Genomic DNA, 20,058 nt, shown 5'->3' with positions numbered 1-20,058 from the left:
TGCGCGATCCTCCTGTCTCCACCTCCCAAGCATGGGGATTACAAGCGTGCGCCACCACGCCCGGAGTTGTTTTTTGTTTTTTTATTTGGTGGTACTGGGGATGGAAACTTTCTACCTCTGGGCACTACTCCCAGACCTATTTTTATATTTTTATTTGGAAACAGGGTCTCTTAAGCCAGCAAGGCTGGCTCCGAACCTGCGCGATCCTCCTGTCTCCACTTCCCAAGCGCGGGCATTACAAGTGTGAGCCACCATGCCCGGCTCATTTGGTTTTAAGACAGAATTGAATTGAGGAAAAACTGCCTCACCATGCCCAGGCTTTACTATATAAAGCAAAATCTGTGATTAAAAAAAAAAAAAAAGGAAGAGCTGGGCTTAGTGGTAGATGCTTGTAATCCTAGTACTTGGGAGGCTGAGACAGGAAGATCACAGATTCGTGGCCAACCTCAGTTACTTGGTGAGTCCCTGTGTCAAGATAAGGCATAGGCTGGGCATGGTGGTGCACGCTTGTAATCCTAGTATTCCGGAGGCTGAGACTGGAGGATCATTATTCACATACAGTTGCTGAGAGCCTAGCTAAGCTGCTGAGACTGGCTTTGAGCCTGCAATCCTCCTGTCTGAGCCTCCTAAGTACTGGAATTACAGACATGCGCCACCATGCCCAGCTTTATTTATTTACTTTTCTGTGTGGGAATGGGGATTGAACCCAGAAGCACTCTAACTCCAAGATAAACCCTCAGCCTTTTGTTTTGTTTTTTATTAGTCCACTACTTAGTGAGGTCCTTTGCAACTCAGTGAGACCCTTTTTCAAATAAAGAATAAAAAATAGGGCTGGGAATGTAGTTCAGAGGTAGAATATAGCTTGGAGATGCCCCTGGGTTCCATCCCCAGTACTACTAGTACTACTAGTACTACTAGTACTACTACTAATACTAATACTACTAATAATAATAATATTAAAAGCCAGGTGTGGTGGCACACACTTCTAATCCCAGTACTTGGGAGGTTGAGACAGGAGGATCTGGGTTCGTGGCCAGCCTCGGCTACTTAATGAGGCTCTCTGCATCTTAGTAAGACCCTGTTTCAAAAATAAAGAATAAAAAATCGGGCTGGGGTGTCACTTGGAGATAGAACGCCCCTGGGTTCATTCCCTAGTACCACACACACACACACACACACACACACACACACAAAGACAAACTGTTTTGGTCTTTTTTTCATTAGCTTTTCTGACTCAGAGATCCATAAATTTTTTACACTATTTTGTGCCATGCTAGAAATTTGGAGTTATCTTTCTACCATAGAGGTCCTGCTTTTTCAGATATCCAAAATAGAATACTGTGTGTGTGTGTGTGTGTGTGTGTGTGTGTGTGTGGTACTGGGGGTGGAACCCAGGGGCTTTTCTACCTCCGGACTACACTCCCAGACCTATTTTATACTTTATTTGGAAACAGGATCTCAGTAAGTTGCTGAGAGCCTCACTAAGTAGCTGAGGCTGGCTTCGAACTTGTGCGATCCTCCTATCTCAGCCTCCCAAGTGCTGGGATTACAAGCGTGCGCCACCGTGCCTGGCTCCAAAATAGAATACTAGCCTTCTCTTATTTTCCATGGTAATTCAGAGACAGCAGTTCACAGGAAATATCAGGAAAGGCAAGGCAGGGAAATAGCAGTGATACCTTGCACCTCTGGAGTTCCAGCCCCAAGAAGGACAGAAATGAAGATAAAAAGACGGAAACAGGAAGAACTCTTGTGAATACTGGGAATTAAAAGTTTTTATTCTTTGGTTCACAGAACCAGATAGTGGGATTGGAGAATTCTTTCCCTGGGCTTTTATATATGAATTCAAACAAGGTGACTTACCCAGACCTTTATTTGAGGCTACAGGAAATTGAGACTCGAGGAGACATAATTAATAAGTCTTGTATATAGTCTGAAATCAGTGGCGGAAATGAATAAAGAATTTGGTTATTAGAAGAGTCCACACACCCCGGGCGTGGTGGCACATGCTTGTAATCCCCACACTTGGGAGGCTGAGACAGGAGGATCGCACAGGTTCGAAGCCAGCCTCAGCTACTTAGTGAGGCTTTCAGAAACTTAGTGAGACCCTGTTTCCAAATAAAATATATTAAAAAAAAAAAGGTCTGGGAGTATAGCCTGGAGGTAGAAAGCCTCTGGGTTCCACCCCTAGTACCACCAAAAAAAAAAAAAAAAAAAAAAAGAAGAGTCCACACACCTGCAATTCCAGTACTTGGGAGGCTGACACAAGAGGATTGCAGGTAGGCTCAAAGCCAGCCTCAGCAACTCAGACCCTATTTCCAAGTAAATAAAATAGGGTTGAGGGTGTAGCTTGGAGGTAGATTGGCCCTGGGTTAATTTCCAGAAGCACACACACACACACACACACACACACACACACACACACACAAGAAAGCCAGGTGTGGTCTCACAGGCTTGTAATCCCAGTACTTGAGAGGCTGAGACCAGAGGATCGCGGTTCGTGGACAGCCTCAGCTACTTAGTGAGGCCCTCTGCAACTCAGTGAGACCCTGTTTCAAAATAAAGAATAAAAAATAGGGCTTGGGTGTAGCTCGGAGGCCAAATGCCCCTGGGTTCCATCCCCAGACCTGAAAAAAAAAAAAAAAAAGGCCAAAGTTTTGGAAACAATCTTAGCCAAGCCAGCAGCCAAGGAAAATGAGGGAAGTTTGGGAAGAACATTCTAGGTGTAAGGAGTGAGTGCAATCGGGCGAAGGCGTGAACTTTGGAAACTGCAAGAAGCCATTAATCTGGAAATGGTGCAGAAGTAGCAGGGGGCAGAATGGGAGTGCTGCAGAAACTCCTGATTGCTTGTCCAACATACATCCCCACTACTGGCTGAAAAAGGTTCTCCTGGTTATCAGCTGGGAGCAACGTGCCCAGGGAAGGTGTGTGGGAAGTCATTAAGGTGGTCCCCTAAAAGAATATTTCTGACTCAGCTGACTGTCCTTCACCCAGAGTCAACAAGGTTTGGGGTCATAGAAGGTTTAAAGTAAAAGGTCTGAGAGATCGGGTGGTGATGGCACGAGGGTACTGATTAACCTACCTGTAATGTATGTGCTTTGGATTGGTCTTTATTGTATTCTGGTGGCGATAGCATGAGGATATTGACTGACCTGTAACTGTATAAATACCTCTAGAGAAACAAACCCATAGTCAGCCCAATGGAGAATATTGACCCAGGAGCAGTCATCGGCCAGGAGATGATATTGACCCAGAAGTAGGCATCGGCCAATAGGTTGACCAGTAGAGATATTGACCCAGGAGCAGGGATCAGCCAGTAGAGATAGTATGCTGGTGGCCCCACCATGTTAGAATTTTTAAAAATTCTTGGAATCAAATTCTTAAGAGTTTAACTCTTCATCCTCATTCCTCTCTTCGGAACCCGTACTTTTGCCGGCTGGCTCTGGCAAAGGTGCGACCAATGTCAACTCCAGGGTAAGTTACAAGTGGTCTAAACCAGTCATTTTAACCCCATTTCTCTTTGCCAGTCCTTAGTCTGGAAGTGGACATATGACCCAGTTCTGGTCAGTGAGCCACAAAAGAAAGTCTTGTACAGTTCTGGAAAAACTTCCTTTCCTGAGAGTTCATTTCTCGAAAGAAGTTTCTCATCCATTCCAAAAGCACTGACAGTCAACCCATAATCATCATCACCATCCTCATCATCAAACAGCCCCCTGACCACAGCAACGAGGAAATAAAGGAAGGGCCTGGGCTCTTGAGGACACTGTTCTCTTTGAGCAGCTGAGGAACCACTCGCTTTCAGAGTTTACATCGTGTGAGATAATATGCTTTTCTTGATGTAGCCACTGTTACCAAGTATTCTGTAATGTGAAGCTGAATACATTAACAGACCAATCATGGAGGACTTGTTCAATTGGTAATTGGTTTTTGAAGTATATTTCAATCTAGTAGTAGATTATTGTTGTTGTTGTTGTTGCTATTATTATTATTATTAGTAGTAGTAGTAGAGTTGGAGATTTTTTTTTTCAGTACTAGGGGTGGAACCCAGGGGGGATTCTACCTCCAAGTGATACTCCCAGCCCTATTTTTTATTCTTTATTTTGAAACAGGGTCTCACTGAATTGCAAAGGGCCTCACTAAGTAGCTAAGGCTGGGCAGGAACCAAGACCCTCCTGTCTCAGCCTCCCAAATGCTGGGATTATGAGCATGCGCCACCACGCCCAGCAGTGTTGGAGATGGAACCCAGGGGCATTCAACCTCTTAGCTGTTTTATTTCTTATTAGAAAACTGGGTCTCTCTAAGTCACTAAGGACTTAAGTTGCGGATACTGACTTTCAACCTTTGATCCTCCTATCTCAATGTCCCAAGTACTGAGATTACAGGATTGTGCCACCATGATTGGTTTATTATTTTTTGTGGTGCTAGGGATTAAACCCAATGGAATTCTACCTCCAAGCTACACCCTCAGTCCTATTTTCTTTTTAATTTGAAAAGAGTGTTGGTAGGTTGCTGGGAGCTTTGCTAAATTCCCAAGGCTGGCCTTGAACCATGGGAGTTGGTTTTTTTTTGTTTGTTTTGTTTTGTTTTTTTGGGTTTTTTTTTTTTTGGTGTGTGTGGTACTGGGGATGGAACCCAGTTGCTTTCTACCTCCAGACCTATTTTTTATATTTTATTTGGAAACAGGGTCTCACTAAGTTGCTGAGAGCCTGCCGAGGCTGGCTTTGAACCTGCAACTCTCCTGTCTCAGCCTCCCAAGTACTGGGATCACAAGCGTGAACCACCATGCCCTGCTCACCGCATGGGAGATTTTAATATTATTCCGCAGCATCTCAGTTCTCGCTTCTCTGCATGGGAAGCATTCATGCAAAAAAGCACAAGTGGGGCATACAGGAGGTTTATTTAGAGAAGTGACACACCATGTGAGGAAGGCCATTCCTGCCTTCCTGACCACAGGAGTTAGGCATATGAAGTCACTGGACTGATCAGAATCCACAGCTTGTGAAAAGTGAGGATAGAAAAATAACCTATATTTCTCTCTCTCTCTCTCTCTCTCTCTCTCTCTCTCTCTCTCTCTCTCTCTCTCCTTTTTTTTCTTTTTTTGGAGGGGGGTTGGTTTGTACTAGGGATTGAACCCAGGAGCATTCTACCTCTGTGCTACACCCCCAGCCCATTTTATTTTTAAATAGGGTCTTCCTAAGTTGCTGAGGGTTCTTGCTAACTTGCAGAGGCTGTCTTTGAACTTACCATACCCAGCTTCTCTTACTCTCTTTTTTTGGACTACAAGACATAGAGATACTATTCTTGAGCTATCTGAAGGTCATTTTCTTGTCCACAAGGCCAGAAAGATGGACAAAGAATCAGAGAATCCTGACAACTTTGTGTTCCTGGGCATAGATGAGCCCAAAGCTCATTGCATCTCTGCAGTCTACCTTCTTCCACTGCACATCCTCTATTACTTTGCTTTCAGCAAGCATCTCAGCTAGGTGTGTGTGTATGCATGTGCGTGCGTGCGTGTGTGTGTGTGTGTGTGTGTGTGTGTGTGTGTGTGTTGCAGTACTAGGGATGGAACCAGGGGCATTTTACCTCCCAGCTACACCCCCAGCCCTATTTTGTTTTATTCTTTATTTTGAAACAAGATCTCACTGAGTTGCAAAGGGCCTCACTAAGTAGCTGAGGCTGGCCGCGAACCACGATCCTCTGGTCTCAGCCTCCCAAGTACTGGGATTATAAGCATGTGCCACCATGCCTGGCTTGGTTGTGGTTTCTTACCTGTTAAGGCAACCTACACCTTCATCCTTGAGGAGTCTGGATGATTAGCGGTCCTGCCTGGATCGAGTTGTAGTTTTTCATTAACGTTAATTATAGGGAATGTTACATAGAGAGATGCCCTAAGGGACCTATGCGCCAGACCTACTCCTCCTTAGCTCCTCTGTGGAGTTGTGGTTGCCCAATTTCCCCTTGTTGTCAGGACCCATCACTCTGTTCAGCACCACAGCTTCCTTTGCCTTTTTAGAGACATGAGGATCTCCAAGTGGCCTGGAGGCAGTTTCACCTTTGAGTTCAGTGGAATAATTTTTGTGATTCCACAGAAGTAATTTTCTCTTTGTAACTAAGGCCCCCTAGGCTAGCAACACATAGTCTTGGGGAGCAAAAGTTTTGCTCATGAGACAGCAGGGATAATCATGAGTAGTTCCACTCCCATTCCTACCCCCGGCTGGAACCTCCCTCCTGGACCTGTGAGTCCTGGCTATGGGAGAAAGCACTGTGGACTGGACCCTGATTTAGAGTACCCACAGCCTTCAGGAGAACCTTGCTTCCACCCTGCAAAGTGTTGCTTCCTACTGGGTGCTCTAAGTCTTCAAAATCCCATCCCACTCTTCTGTGAAACGCACTCCTCGGGATGGTGGGAGACAGGGCTCAGTGGATTCAGAGCTGCATCTCATTTGTGTGAATTGAGTCCTTTGACCAGAAGTCATGCTGCCTGCGGAGTACCCTGGTAGTGAATTAGGCACTCTGTAAGTCTGCGGGTGTTAGTTGGGGCAGAAGCAGTGTGTACAGGGAAGGCAAATCCATAGCTGAAGTGTCTTTTCCAGTGATAACAGAACTGCTGCTTCCATGAGGAAAGCAGTCCGATGTAATCAGCCTGCCACCGAGTAGCAGGCTCCTATCTGGGGAGCAGTGGCGTGCTAAGGTTGCAGCTTGGTCTCGTTGCTGGCAGCCTGGGCACTCAGTGGTGGCTGCAGCCAGTTTAGTTTGGTGAGTGGAATTCCATGTTTCCATGACTTCCATGCCATGCATGGAAGCCATGCATAATGTCCATCTTTGTTACCATGTCCCACTTGTTCATGAGCCCGTCAGGCAATGGTAGAAGTGTCTGGAAAAAAGGCTGCCTGGTATCCACAGAACAGATCATCCCATCCACTTAATTATTAAAACTCTCCTATATCGAGGTCACATCCGTGTGCGTATGTGTGTGCATGTGTGTGCGTGCGTGTGTGTGTGTGTGTGTGTGTGTGTGTGTGTGTGGTATTGGGGATGGAATCTAGGTGCCTTCTTCCTCCAGGATACACCCCAGCCCTATCTTATTTTTTATTTGGAAATAGGGTCTCACTAAATTGCTGAGAGCCTCATTAAGTAGCTAAGGCTGGCCGCAAGCCTGTGATCCTTCTGTTTTAGCCTCTCAAGTAGTGGGGTTACGAATGTGTCCCACCATGCCCAGTGCGTGAGGTCATCCTTTGATGAGCATTTATGTGGAATACAAATATTTTATTTATTTTATTTTATTTTTTGCGGTACTGGGGATGGAACCCAGGGGCATTTTACCTCCAAAGTACACCCCCAGCCCTATTTTTTATTCTTTATTTTGAAACAGGGTCTCAGTGAGTTGCAAAGAGCCTCACTAAAAAGCTGAGGTTGACTGCAAACCACGATCCTCCTGTCTCAGACTCTGGAATGCTGGGATTACAAGTGTGCACAACCATACCCGGCTTCCCTTGTCACTAGTTTTTAAATCATGTCTCTCTTTTCTTTTCTTTTTTCCCTTTTTTTTTTTTTTTTGGTACTGGTCATTGAAGCTAGGGACATTCTACCTCTAAGTTACACTTCCAGTCCTTTTTAGCCGGGTGTGGTGGCGCACGCTTGTAATCCTAGCATTCGGGAGGCTGAGACAGGAGGATCGCGGTTCGTGGACAGCCTCGGCTACTAAGTGAGGCTCTTTGCAACTTAGTGAGATCCTTTTTCAAAATAAAGAATAAAAAGATGGCAAGGGGTGATCTCGGAGGTAGAATGCCCCTGGGTTCCATCCCCAGACCCGCAAAAAAAAAAAAAAAAAAAAAAAAAAAAAAAATTGCAGTACTAGAGATGGAATCCAGGGGCATTCTACCTTCAAGCTACATTTTCTGCCCTATTTTTTATTCTTTAATTTGAAACAGGGTCTGACTGAGTTGCAAAGGGCTTCACTAAGTATTGGAGGCTGTCTGTGAACCCAGATCCTACTGTCTCAGCCTCCCAAACGCTGGGATTACAAGTGTGTCACCGCGTTTGGCTTTCCTTTTTATTTTTAAACAGGGTCTCCCTAAGTTGCTGAGGGTCTTGCTAAACCGATGAGGCTGGCCTCCTGTCTCAGCCTCCCAAAGCACGAGGATTATAGGTTTGTGCACCACCATGCCCAGCTTCCTCTTGCAAATGTATTCCTCAGAGTCCTGGTGGAAGATGTATTTTCTGGGCCCTCCCAAGGTGAGCAGGTAGGTCTTTAATAGCAAATTCACTCTAACCTTCCAATACCTGAAGCCTTTGAATCCTTCCCTCTACAGTCAACCAAAGCAGGTCCAGCATCTGATGCTCATTTAACTCTGGGCTGCCACTGGGTCCATTTTCAGGCAACCAATCATTTAAGATGAATTATTAACTCCCTGTGTTGCAACAGTAAATGCAGAATCTCTTCACAGTGGGCCCATATCAATACATTTGGCCTGACCCAACTTTATGTTCTTTTCACCCACATTTCACACTCTTAATACTCATTCTCACACATGGCTCCATTCTAACTTTTAGGATCCCACTCCTTCCCCAGCTGTCTTAGTTTAACATTAAGATATCTGTGAGGCTGGTATTCAATTTTCTATTTAATCTGTACTGTAATATTACTACCGGCAGAAGACTTTGGGTTTGGTTTTCATCAGTCTCAGCCTATGGTTCTAGAAGACTCGTCTAGAGTCTTGTCTAGAGACTTGTCGAGAACCCTTCTGGTATGACATCAGCCACTGGAGGAGGTCCACCAGCCCCGACATCACAGGCGAGTCTCCTGATTTTGACGTTGGCCAGGGCCTTTGCAAACAAGCCAGCCCCAACACGTCCAAAATCCACACCAGCTGCTTTAACGAAGGCATTGGTTTTATTGTCTGTGGCTGAAGTCAGGGTGAGGGTGGGTGACCGGCCACTCCCATCAGGCTGGCTGAAGTTCGGGCCTCAACTGATGAAACGTTAGCTTTCTCGGAAGGACCAAGCACCTTGGTGGCAGTTGAGGAAAATCTCTGGCTCCTTTTTTAAAGTTTCTTTTCTAAAAATAGCTAATGTAAAGATGTAAAAGTTTGAGATTATATTCTTTCTTCAGGGAACTTCCAGGACTTCAATACAGCTGGACCGTAAAATGCTGGAATAGTGAGTGTCGTAGGAGATGACACTGATAAATAAACCCGGCAGGAGTGAGACCCTGAATAACCCAGTACGCAACCACAGATGAAGACTTCATCTTGCAGCAAAGGGTAGCTAAATTGGAAGCAGGATCCTCCCCCCCCCCTTTTTTGTGGTACTGGCAATTGAACCCAGGGGCATTCTACCTCTGGACAACACCCTACCACCCTATTTAATTTTTAAAATTTTGAAACAGGGTCTCGCTAAGTTACCGAGGCTGGCTTTCAACCTGTGATCCTCCTAGCTGAGCCTCCCAAGTACTGGGATTATAAGTGTGGATCATCACATCTGGCTTCAAAATGTATTTTTGAAAGGTTGCTTTCATCACACAGGATGAATTGGGATGGTGGTAGAATCAAAGGGGCCCCCTCAGAAGGTCTTTCTCAAGTCCTGGCTTGGTGGCTTTATTTCTCATCTTCAATTTTTTTCCCCTCATAGGCCTTGGGGTCTCAACTTCTTTTTCTTTTGATACCTGCCGCCGTGTTTTTTGTCCACTGGATACATTTTTTTCTTCACAAAACTCCCTAAAAATTAGGGCATATACATCTTAGCATCCCATATTGTTCTTATACGCAGGTCTGTTTTATGTGTCTGTGTGTGGTACTTAGGGACCAAACCCAGGGGCATTCTACTTCCGAGCTACACACCCTGTTTATTTGTTTATTTATTGCAGCACTGAGGATTAAACCCAGGGGCATTCTACCTCCGAGCTACATCCCCAGCCCTATTTTATTTCGAAACAGGTTTCACTAATTTGCAGAGGGCCTCATAAAGTAGCTGAGGCTGCCCACAAACCTGAGCTCTTCCTCTCTCAGCCTCCCAAGTACTAGGATTACACGTGTGTGCCACCACGCCCGGCTAGTTTTCATTTTGAAACAGTGGTTTGCTAAATTGCTGCGTCTGTCCTTAAACCCGCAACACTCTTGTTTCAGCCTCCCAAGTATTGGAATTCTAGGTGTGTGCCACCATGCCCTGCTGGGCTTTTATTTTAATAACTCTATTGCTATTTGTTAGAATCTGAAGATAAGGGGTAACAAAACATCACAAACATGGGAATGTTTAAAAAGCACAAAATGGTATTTCAATTATAGTTCCTTAAAAATGGCAATCGGAAGCCCTGATGGCCTTTACTCCCCTGGGCTGCCTGGCAAGGATGACGCTGAGAGCTGTCAGTTCTGATGGGACTAAATAAAGAGATGATGAACAATACTCTCTTGCCTTCATTACTCTTTTTTAGTTGTTAGTTCAGAACTTTCTGATTAGGAAAGAAAGTCCTTTCCATTTCCTCAGATGTTCAAATTAGATCCAGATGTCCCCTTTTCTCCAGAGGTCATTTATTTTCTCCTGGCTTTATTCTCACAGGCCTAGCTAAGGCAGAGCTCCTTCCAGCTGAGGGTCAGACAAAGTTCTTCTGTATCAATATCTTGACTGGCCTGTGGTTACAAAGGGTTCTTTGTTGTGCTGGGTTAGTGAGTTTGTTCAAGGCTCCATTGGGAAAATATTGGTCTTTAAGTTCTTCCTTTCAGCTGGAGTGTAAGCACCTCCCAAGGTACATGTAGAATGGAGACGCCGAGGACAAACTGGTGGTCATTGTGAAGTAGTGGCAGGCAGGAGAGGGAAGCGAGCTCAATAAATTGTTACTGTTGGATGACGGAAACTTCCGTGCTACTTGCTGGCTTTTTCTTTGTGGCATCAACAGGTTTGCTGCCAGTGAACAAAGGTATTGCTTAAACTTGAAAGGACACCTTGACTCCCGGGCAGTATCACCCAGGTCATACCAGAAATTTTGAGATTCTTAGGCTAAGATGTGTATCCTCGCTCTTTCTTTCCTTTCCTTTCCTTTCTTTCTTTCTTTCTTCCTTTCTTTCTTTCTTTCTTTCTTCTTTCTTTCTTTCTTTCCTTCCATATTGTGGGGGGTAGTGAAATGGAGGGGCATTCTACCTCCAAACTATACTCCCAGACCTTTTTTTTTATTTTATTTTTTTTTTTTGTTTTGAGGTCTGGCTAAGTTGCTGAGGGCCTTCTTAAATTGCCCTTAAACTTTTGATTCTCTTGTCTCAGTCTCACCAAGTGCTGGGATTTACAGGCATGCGCCAACCCCCAGCCCTTTTTGTTTTTTATTTTTAAATAGCTCTTGCTAATTTGAGGAGGTCGTGATCTTCTTGTTTCAATTTCCCAAGTTCTGAGATGACTGTGTGTACCACCATGCCCAACAGAGATTTTTGTTTCTTGAATTAAGAAAATTATTGCCTAGGCCAGGTTTAGCGGCACAAGCTTGTCATCCCAGTACTTGGGAGGCTGACACGGGAGGATTGGAGCCTCGGCAACGTAGGTAAGACTCCCAGCAACCTAGTGAGACGCTATTTCTTTCTTTTCTTTTTTCCTATTTTTTTTCTTGGTGGTACTGGGGTTCCTGGAAGCCCTTCTACCGCCGGGCTACACTCCCAGACCTATTTTTTATATTTTTTTTTTTATTGGAAACAGGGTCTCTTAAGCCAGGGCGGCTGGCTCCGATCCTCCTGACTCCGCCTCCCAAGCGCGGGGATTACAAGCCTGTGTCACCACGCCCGGCTGTGAGACCCTATTTCAAAAAAAAAAAAAAGGAGGCCAGGCGTGGTGGCGCACGCTTATAATCCCAGCACTTGGGAGGGTGAGACAGGAGGATCGCGCAGGTTCGAAGCCAGCCTCAGCTACTTAGTGAAGCTCTCAGCAACTTACTGAGACCCTGTTTCCAAATAAAGTATAAAACATGTCTGGGAGTATATCCCAGAGGGAGAAAAGCCCCTGGTTTCCACCCCCAGTACCACAAAAATAAAATAAATTAAAATAAATAAATAAATAAATAAATAAATAAATAAAAAGGACTAGCTGGGCATGGTGGTATGTGCTTGTAATCCCAGCATTTGGGAGGCTAAGACAGAAGGATCAAGGTTCTCGGACAGCCTCAGCTACTTAGTGAGGCCCTTTGTAATTCAATGATGTTAGGTTGAAAATAGAGTTAGGGGGTTTAGGAGGGAGGTAAAACAACAACTGGGTTATCAGAGACTGCTGTTTTATTTGGACCTGGCCCCTCCAGAGAGTCAGCTGGCCGTGTGGGAAGGGACCGACAGGCCACGTGTCTGGAGAGTTGTGCATAGTCCTGATTGGCCGGCTGAGTCATGTGGCAGATCGGAGGCACCGATGTTTTATAGGCATGCCGATTCTCTCACGACAACTGTAGTCTTGCGATGTCTGGAGTCTCGAGGCATCTGGAGTCTTGCGATATCTCCGTTTCTGGCTTGCGGGGTTCTGCCTCCTGTTCTTACAGAGGTCATGTGGGGGAGGCACCCGACTTATCAAGTGAGACCCTGTTTCAAAACACAGACTAAAAAAAATAGAGCTGGGGTTGTAGCTCAGAGGTAGAATGCCCCTGAGAACCCAAAAACCCAAAGGCATTCTTCCTCGAAGCTACACCCTCAGTCTTTCAGCCTTTTTTTTTTTTTTTTTTTTTTTTTTTTTTGCGGTACTGGGGTGCAACTCAGGGGCATTCTACCTCTGAGCTACACCTCCAGCCCTATTTTTTTTTTAATTCTTTATTTTGAAAGAGGGTCTCACTAAGTGCAAAAGGCCTCACTAACTTCCAATACTATTAAAAATAATAAAAATAAGCCATGTTGTGGTGGTGCACACTTGTAATCCCAGTACTTGGGAGGCTAAGACAGGAAGATTGCTAGTTTGCAGATATCCTCAGCAAGCAGCGAGACTGTCAGCAATCCAGTGAGATCCTGTTTCTCAAAAAAAAAAAAAAAAAAAAAAAAGGCTAGGGGTGTAGCTCAGAGGTAGAATGCCCTGGGTTCAATTTCCAGTACCAGGAAAATAAATAAATAAATAAATAAATAAATAAATAAATAAATAAAAAAAAACTTAGTGCATATTAATAAACTGTTCACTGGTATTTAATCTGTTCTGGGTCATCAGAGACCCATTTAAGGGCTTAAATAACACAGGGCTTTTAACTTCCATTAGTTAAATGTGATATTTTCTAGTCTTTCTTTGAGGCAGGTGATAAAAGGGCTCAGTGCCCCTGGGTTCAATCCATAGTACCAAACACACACACACACACACACACACACACACACACACACACACACACGCGTTTTTTGTATATATTTTGCCTGAATCTATACTAGGTGGTTATACAATGACTCATTCTATACTCAAGAAACTTATTTACCCTAGTAGTGGGATATAAAGAAAGTAACAAAATATAGAAACTTACTGCTTTATGGGGGACAGCTCAAAGAATGGGAGGTTGAGTCAAGACTCTATGGGGCGACAAGGTTTTCCTGAAGAGGAAACATTTGAACAGTGAAGAGGTTTGGTTACTGTAGCAGAGTAACCAAAATGTGCAAAAGACTTGAGAAGGTTGGCCCAGTTCAGCCTGGCTGGCGTGTACGTGGCTGGAAGATGGGGCGAGAGATCACTGGGGTGAGACCAAACATCTTGTCAGCGGGTCAGAACTCTAGGACTTTGTGTGCCATGTAAGTTTATTTGATTCTAGTCTAGAACCATTAATAGAGATCTGATAACATCTACATTTGACTAAAGATACCCTTTACATCTTCCTGAAGCAAATGCCCAGGTAATAATTTTTCAGAAACATCATTCTTCTCTAATCAAGTCTCTCTGGGTAGGAATGATGTCTTAATTCACTGAATTTCTCGTGTATGAGTCAAATGCACAGACAGGGAATTTCCCAGTCCTCCCAGGTGGGCCATCAGAGGCAGGCCTGCAGTTTCTTGGGTCCAGGTGCTGAATGGAGGCCAGGTACGCCTTCCATTCATCCCCTCGGGGTTGGGAGGCCCTGGACCCGCTGCTAAGGGCTGTTACGAGGGCCAGCAGGGAACAGAGTTCATGTCGGGAACAGACCAGCCTGTCACCAGAAAGACTGGCCGAACTTGAATGGTGATCTGCTGTCAAGAACTCTGGTACTTGTCTCCATTCCCCCTTCACCCAATTCTCTGCATGTTTCCTCAGCCCTGCGTCCTTTTCCCGCCCTGGCTCGTTTGTCCTCCGGGATCTCCTTTCCAAGCCTCCTGCTTTCTTTCCCCTCTTTCCAGCTTTGTGGGATTGGGCGCTGAGGCCTGGGCGAGCTATTTGCTCGGCTAACATTTCCATCCTCCTCTTTCTGTCATTCCCCGCCCGTCGCCGAGTCTTCCTCCCCCACGGCTCCCGGGCTCGGCGGCGCGCCCCAAGGCGGGCGTCTCCAGGAACCTCGGGCGGATGCAGCCACGAGTCTGCCACGTCTCCGCAGCCAGCGCTCCAGCGCCTGCGTGGGCCTGGGGGCGGGGCAGCGCGGGGGCGGGGCCTGCGCGTGAGCGGCGCGCGCGCGGCCCAATCGGACGCGCCGGCGGCGGCGCGGTGCGCGCCGGGGGGCGGGGCCCGGCGGCGGTTGCTGGCCGAGCCCGGGAGGCGGAGGGGGAGTCGCTGCCTCGGCCGTCGCATCCCCGAGGGAGCCGTGTCGCCGCCGCCGCCTCGGCCCCGAGCTCCGTCCTCGGCCGCCAAGCGCCTGGGTGCGTCCCGAGTCTCGCCGGCCGCGCGCCCCGGGCCCTGCGCTCTGCGCCCCCGGCATCATGTGCGGTAAGGGGCCGGGGCGGGGGGCGTGTTGCGGGCGCGGCCGAGGCCGGGGACCCGGCGGGACCCCGAGGGCGGGAAGCCTGCGCGCGGGCCGGGGGCGCGGGCTGCGGGTGCCGGGGGGGTCACCTGGGGGCGGGCGGGCCCCAGGTGCGATCCCGGGGCCGAAGGAACCCGCCTTTGCCCCGGGGAGGAGCCGAAAGGGCAGAGAAATATCTGTACTGAAAAAGGAGGAGAGGGCTGAAAGAACGGAGGGCTGGAGGGGCACCTTCCGAAGGGCTCTCCAGGTGAGCGAGGCAGCCTGTGGAGTCCCGGGGCGGTGGCGCTGGAACTTCTCTTGCATTCTCTTAAAAGAGACTTGATTTCACTCGCTTTCCAGCAGGCCCAGTAGAAAACAGACTCTAGTCAGTGCTACGACGGTGACATTATACACGATCTTGTTTCCTGCCACTCCCTATCTCAACATAAACCATTGCCGATCCATAGATAACTTGAGGAACTGAGCTTAGAAATGATCCCCTGGTGGAAGACGCCCGAAGATGCTCCTGGCTTTAAACCACACATCATTTGTCTGTCACTGGCATGTGCTCCCACTTAAAGTACTATCTAGGAAAATACTTATCAGGAGCATGTGCACCCATTTAAAGCACTAGCTGTATGTATACCACACGCCCGGCGTGGTGGGTGGCGCACGCCTGTAATCCCAGTATTTGGGAGGCTGAAACTGGAGGATGGAAGGTCTGCAGCCAGCCTCAACAATTTGTGAAGTCCTCTGCAACTTAGTGACACTGTTTCAAAATAAAGAATATAAACAAAATAGGGTTAGGGGTGGAGCTCAGACACACACACACACACACACACACACACACACCTAGCTATGAAAAATCTAACGAATGTCTTTTCGAGGAGAGTTAAAATATAAGTCCTTTTGTTCAATTTCTTGAGAGTTGTTTTATTCTAAAATTGTTCCTGAAAGGGATTGTGAAGAGTTGTACCTGACATGATTGATATGCCCTAAAATTGGAATTAATCATTGTGAATAAAAAGAATTCTATTCTATTCTTACCTTTCTTTTGAGATTTACAACTGATTTTACTTCTAGAAGAAAGAACACATCTTTTGGGTAGTGGGGATTGAACCCAAGGTCATTCTACCTCTGAGCTATACACCCAGCCCTGTTTTATTTTGAAACAGGGTCTTGTAAGGTTGAGAGTTCAATACTTATTGAGGCTGTCCTTGAACCTGTGATCCTCTTGTCTCAGCCTTTCAAGTATTGGGATTACAGGCATGCACCAACACATCCATCTGAAAAAACACTTTTTTTCCCCCCTTGCAGTACTGGGGATGGAACCCAGGGGCATTCTACTTTGAACTGCACCCCAAGCCCTATTTTTTATTCTTTTTATTTTGAAACAGGATCTCACTGAGTTGCAAAGGGCCTCACTGAGTAGCTGAGGCTGGTCGCGAACTGTGATCCTCCTGTCTCAGCCTCCTGAATGGAATGCTAAGATTACACGCGTGTGCCATCACACCCAGCTGAAAGAACACTTTTTTTTTTTTTTGGTGGTACTGGGGATGGAACCCTTCTACCTCCAGGCTATACTCCCAGACCTATTTTTACGTTTTTTAAATTTAGAAACAGGGTCTGGCATCAAACCTGTGTGATCCTCCTGTCTCTGCCTCCCAAGCGCGGGGATTACAAGTGTGCGCCACCACGCCCCGCAGAACGCTTTTTAAAAGAGAAGTATGATTGTAATAGAAATGAGGCTATTTGGGAAATTTATTCTTTGCTGCCTTTTGCATGAAGGAACTGAACAGGAGGTGGATGTACTCATTAGTGTATATTTTTCCTCTTTTTAACTTTATGTTTATTTCAGTGTCTGAAAATGAGCAGGTTTAAATTTAGAGTAGATAAAAAACATAAAAACAAACACCTATAAATAGCTTACTGAAATTATTAGAGTAGAGCTGACTTCAGAATCAGTTGTATTTTTGCGGTGTCTAGTTAGCAGAATGGTGTTGCAAACCACATACTTTAGTTTGGAGCTCTGGAGTAGCGAATTTGCAAAGTGATTAATCCCCAATGTGCGTATGTAATTTGTTGGATGATGAGCTATGTGCCTAGTCAGGTGCCTGACATTCTGGTTGCAGGTCATTTCCTCAACTTGTTCCAGGGAAAAAGTAGTTTTAAAGCTGTGCATGGTGGTGCACGCTTGTAATCCCAGCGCTTGGGAGGCTGAGAGAGGAGGATTGTGCAGTTTCGAAGCCAGCCTCAGTGACTTAGTGAGGCTCTCAGCAACTTAGTGAGACCCTGTTTCCAAATGAAATAGAGAATAGGTGAGGTAGGAAAGCCCCTGGGTTCTACCCCCAATTCCACACACACACACACACACACACACACACACACACACACACACACGTAATATTAAAAAAATCAGATCTGGTTTAGAAAGGTTGACTTATGGGTGAGGTTTTTGGGTGGAGTCTAAATGTTGGGAGTCTTTACATAGCCAATATACCCATTGAACAGTTTTACTGCTGAAGAAATAGATTATGAAGAGTAACTGCTGAGTGTGGTGGCGCACTTCTGTAATCTCAGTACTTGGGAGACTGAGAGACTGAGACAGGAAAATTGCAGGTTCATGGGCAGCCTCAGCAATTTAGCAAGTCCCTCCACAACTTAGTAAGACCCTGTTTCAAAATAAAACAATGAAATAGGGCTGGGAGTATAGCTCAGAGGGAGAATGCCCTTGGGTTCAAGTCCCAGTATATACCACACACCCCCCAAAACAATAAAAAACCAGTATAGTATTTGAGGCATTTCTAAGATCCTTCTTTTTAACTCAGTACAGTTTTACATGATTCCTGGAATAGTGTCCAGAGTTTATTTCCTCTGTAATGCGAATTTTGAAAGTTAACTGTTATGAAGCGAGAGTTTGCCTTTTTTTTTTTCCTCTTCCATCTTTTTCTTTTTTCTTTTTTGGGTGTTGCAGATGGAACTCAGGGCCATTCTACCCCTGAGCCACACCCCCAGCCCTTTTTCATTTTTTTTTTTTTTTTTTTTTTTGAAACAGTGTCTCTCTAGGTTGCTGAGAGTCTTGTTACTTGTTGAGACTGTCCTCAAAGCTGTGATCCACCTGTCTCAGCCTTCCAAGTACTGGAATTACGGGCATTTGCCATCACACCTGGCCTCCCCTCCCACATCTTAATCACTGAAATACGATATTTAGGCAGCGAAATTGAGTGGAAATGAGAATAGATGAGAATACTTAGAAATTTACCTTCTGATTACCTGCTGAATAATATAATTATACTAAAAGATTATTTTGTTTCAACCTTGTATTGAAACAAGAATAAAGACTGGAGATTCAGTGATTCCCTTTTTTTTTTTTCAGTCAGATATACTGATGAAACAATGTTTATGACTTGTATTGGAACATCAATAAGAAATTCTAAGCCGGCATGGGGACCATATCCTTAGAAATTATTCTGAATATGAAGAAGTTAGGAAAGAATATAATTAATTGCTTAATAAGCATTTCCTCTGTTCATGGAAAGGGAGAAGTTAATAGGTGCTGGTAATGAATGAGGACAAGTTTTGTAACACACCAGTTTGGGAAATTCTGCTTTTGGAGATTCACAATTAGTAAGATTAAAGGTTCCTGGAACTTCTAAAAATAAACCTGTTAATATTGCTTAACTCCATACTTCTTAAACTTTTAATTTGCAACCTTACTTTATCTCATCCCTTTTTAGCATCTTGCAAAATACTGTTGTTTTTCTGTGGTTTGGAAGTTATAGGCTGTATATATTTAAGGTCCTTAGAAAGTATTAGAAGATATTTGCAAATATTTGAAGTGATGTCCTTATATTTGGTGCTCTGCCTGTTGGAGAGAGGACTAAACGAAGGGTGTTGCCTTCAAGGAACTGCTGTCTGGTCAGAGGAAACAAAATGAATGCACACGCAGTAGCTGTAGTTGGTAATACGGTCCTTAGCTGCGTGCAGCAAGTGCATGCTTGTAATCCCAGTACTTGGGAGGCTGAGACAGGAGGATCACAGGTTCCAGGCCAGCTTCAGCAACTTAGCAGGATCTTGTTTCAAAATGAAAAATAGCCTGGGTTGTAGCTCGCAGATAGAATGCTCCTGGGTTCAATTTCCAGGACCCTGCCCCTGTACTCTCTCCTTGTTTATTGCTGTGTCCTAGACTGCACGTGGAATGAGTAGAAATTCAGAGACTGGAGAGCTCTAAGCTTTTGGGTGACAGCGTTAGTCCAGGAACATTCAGGATGACGGGGCAGAACTCTTACCTTGAAAAATAGTGTTGATTGGTAGGGAATTAGTATACCATGTGAGGTAATCATTGATGACATTTGTTAGCCATCAGTGAATGTAGTCAGAGATTGGAAACTACTACTGCCAGGGGTAGTTGAAGGGAGAAATAGAGGCTCGAGGGAAAAAAAACACACCAAAGAGTGGTTAGAGATAGAAGAGTTCCAGAATACCATATTGTCTTGAGCAGTCTGCAAAAGTAGAAAAATATCACTTATTTATTTGTTTATGATACTTGAGATTGAACCTAGGGGCATACCTACCTCTGAGCTAGACCTTCAGCCCTATTTTATATATTTTTTGAAACAGGGTCTTACTGAGTTGTGGAGGGTCTTGCTAAGTTGCTGAAACTGGCCATCAACCTGCAATCCTCCTCTTTCAGTCTCCCAAGTACTAGGATTATAGGCATGTGCCACCAGCCCTGGCTTAATTTTAAATTTTAAGATTTTGTGGTGCTAGGGATGGAATCCTGGGCCTTGGCACATGAGGCAAGTGCTTTACACTGAGCTATTTCCTCAGTCTGAGATCATTCTTGTTTAATACTGCAGAGAGAAGTTAATTGAATTTGGTTATAAAGAAATCATTAGAGAATTTGCATATATGTAGGCTTAAGGGCCTGCATTTGTATTGAGGAGGTGGGCAGTCCCAGTACCAAAACAAGAGGAAGGATTTTGGGAACGAAGTCTCCTGGCAGTGTTGAAAAGTTAGCTCTAGAGCTGTGGTTCCTGACCTATGAACCAAGAAGTTAACACAGGGTACCCATTGCTTGACTCATACTCTAAGCAATGTCTGTAAGTGGAGTAAAAATTGTTCTATATCATTGAGTAATAAAAATTCAACCTACAAAAGGCTCTCTGTTTACAATGTTGGAGAATCACTTATTAGGAATTACAAGTAAACTCAGTGAGACCCTGTTTCAAAATAAA

This window comes from Muscardinus avellanarius (genome assembly GCF_963383645.1).
Source record: "Muscardinus avellanarius genome assembly, chromosome: 15".
In the NCBI taxonomy this organism is placed as follows: Eukaryota; Metazoa; Chordata; class Mammalia; order Rodentia; family Gliridae; genus Muscardinus; species Muscardinus avellanarius.
The sequence above is the reverse complement of the archived record's forward strand: the minus strand, read 5'-3'. Positions refer to the sequence as shown.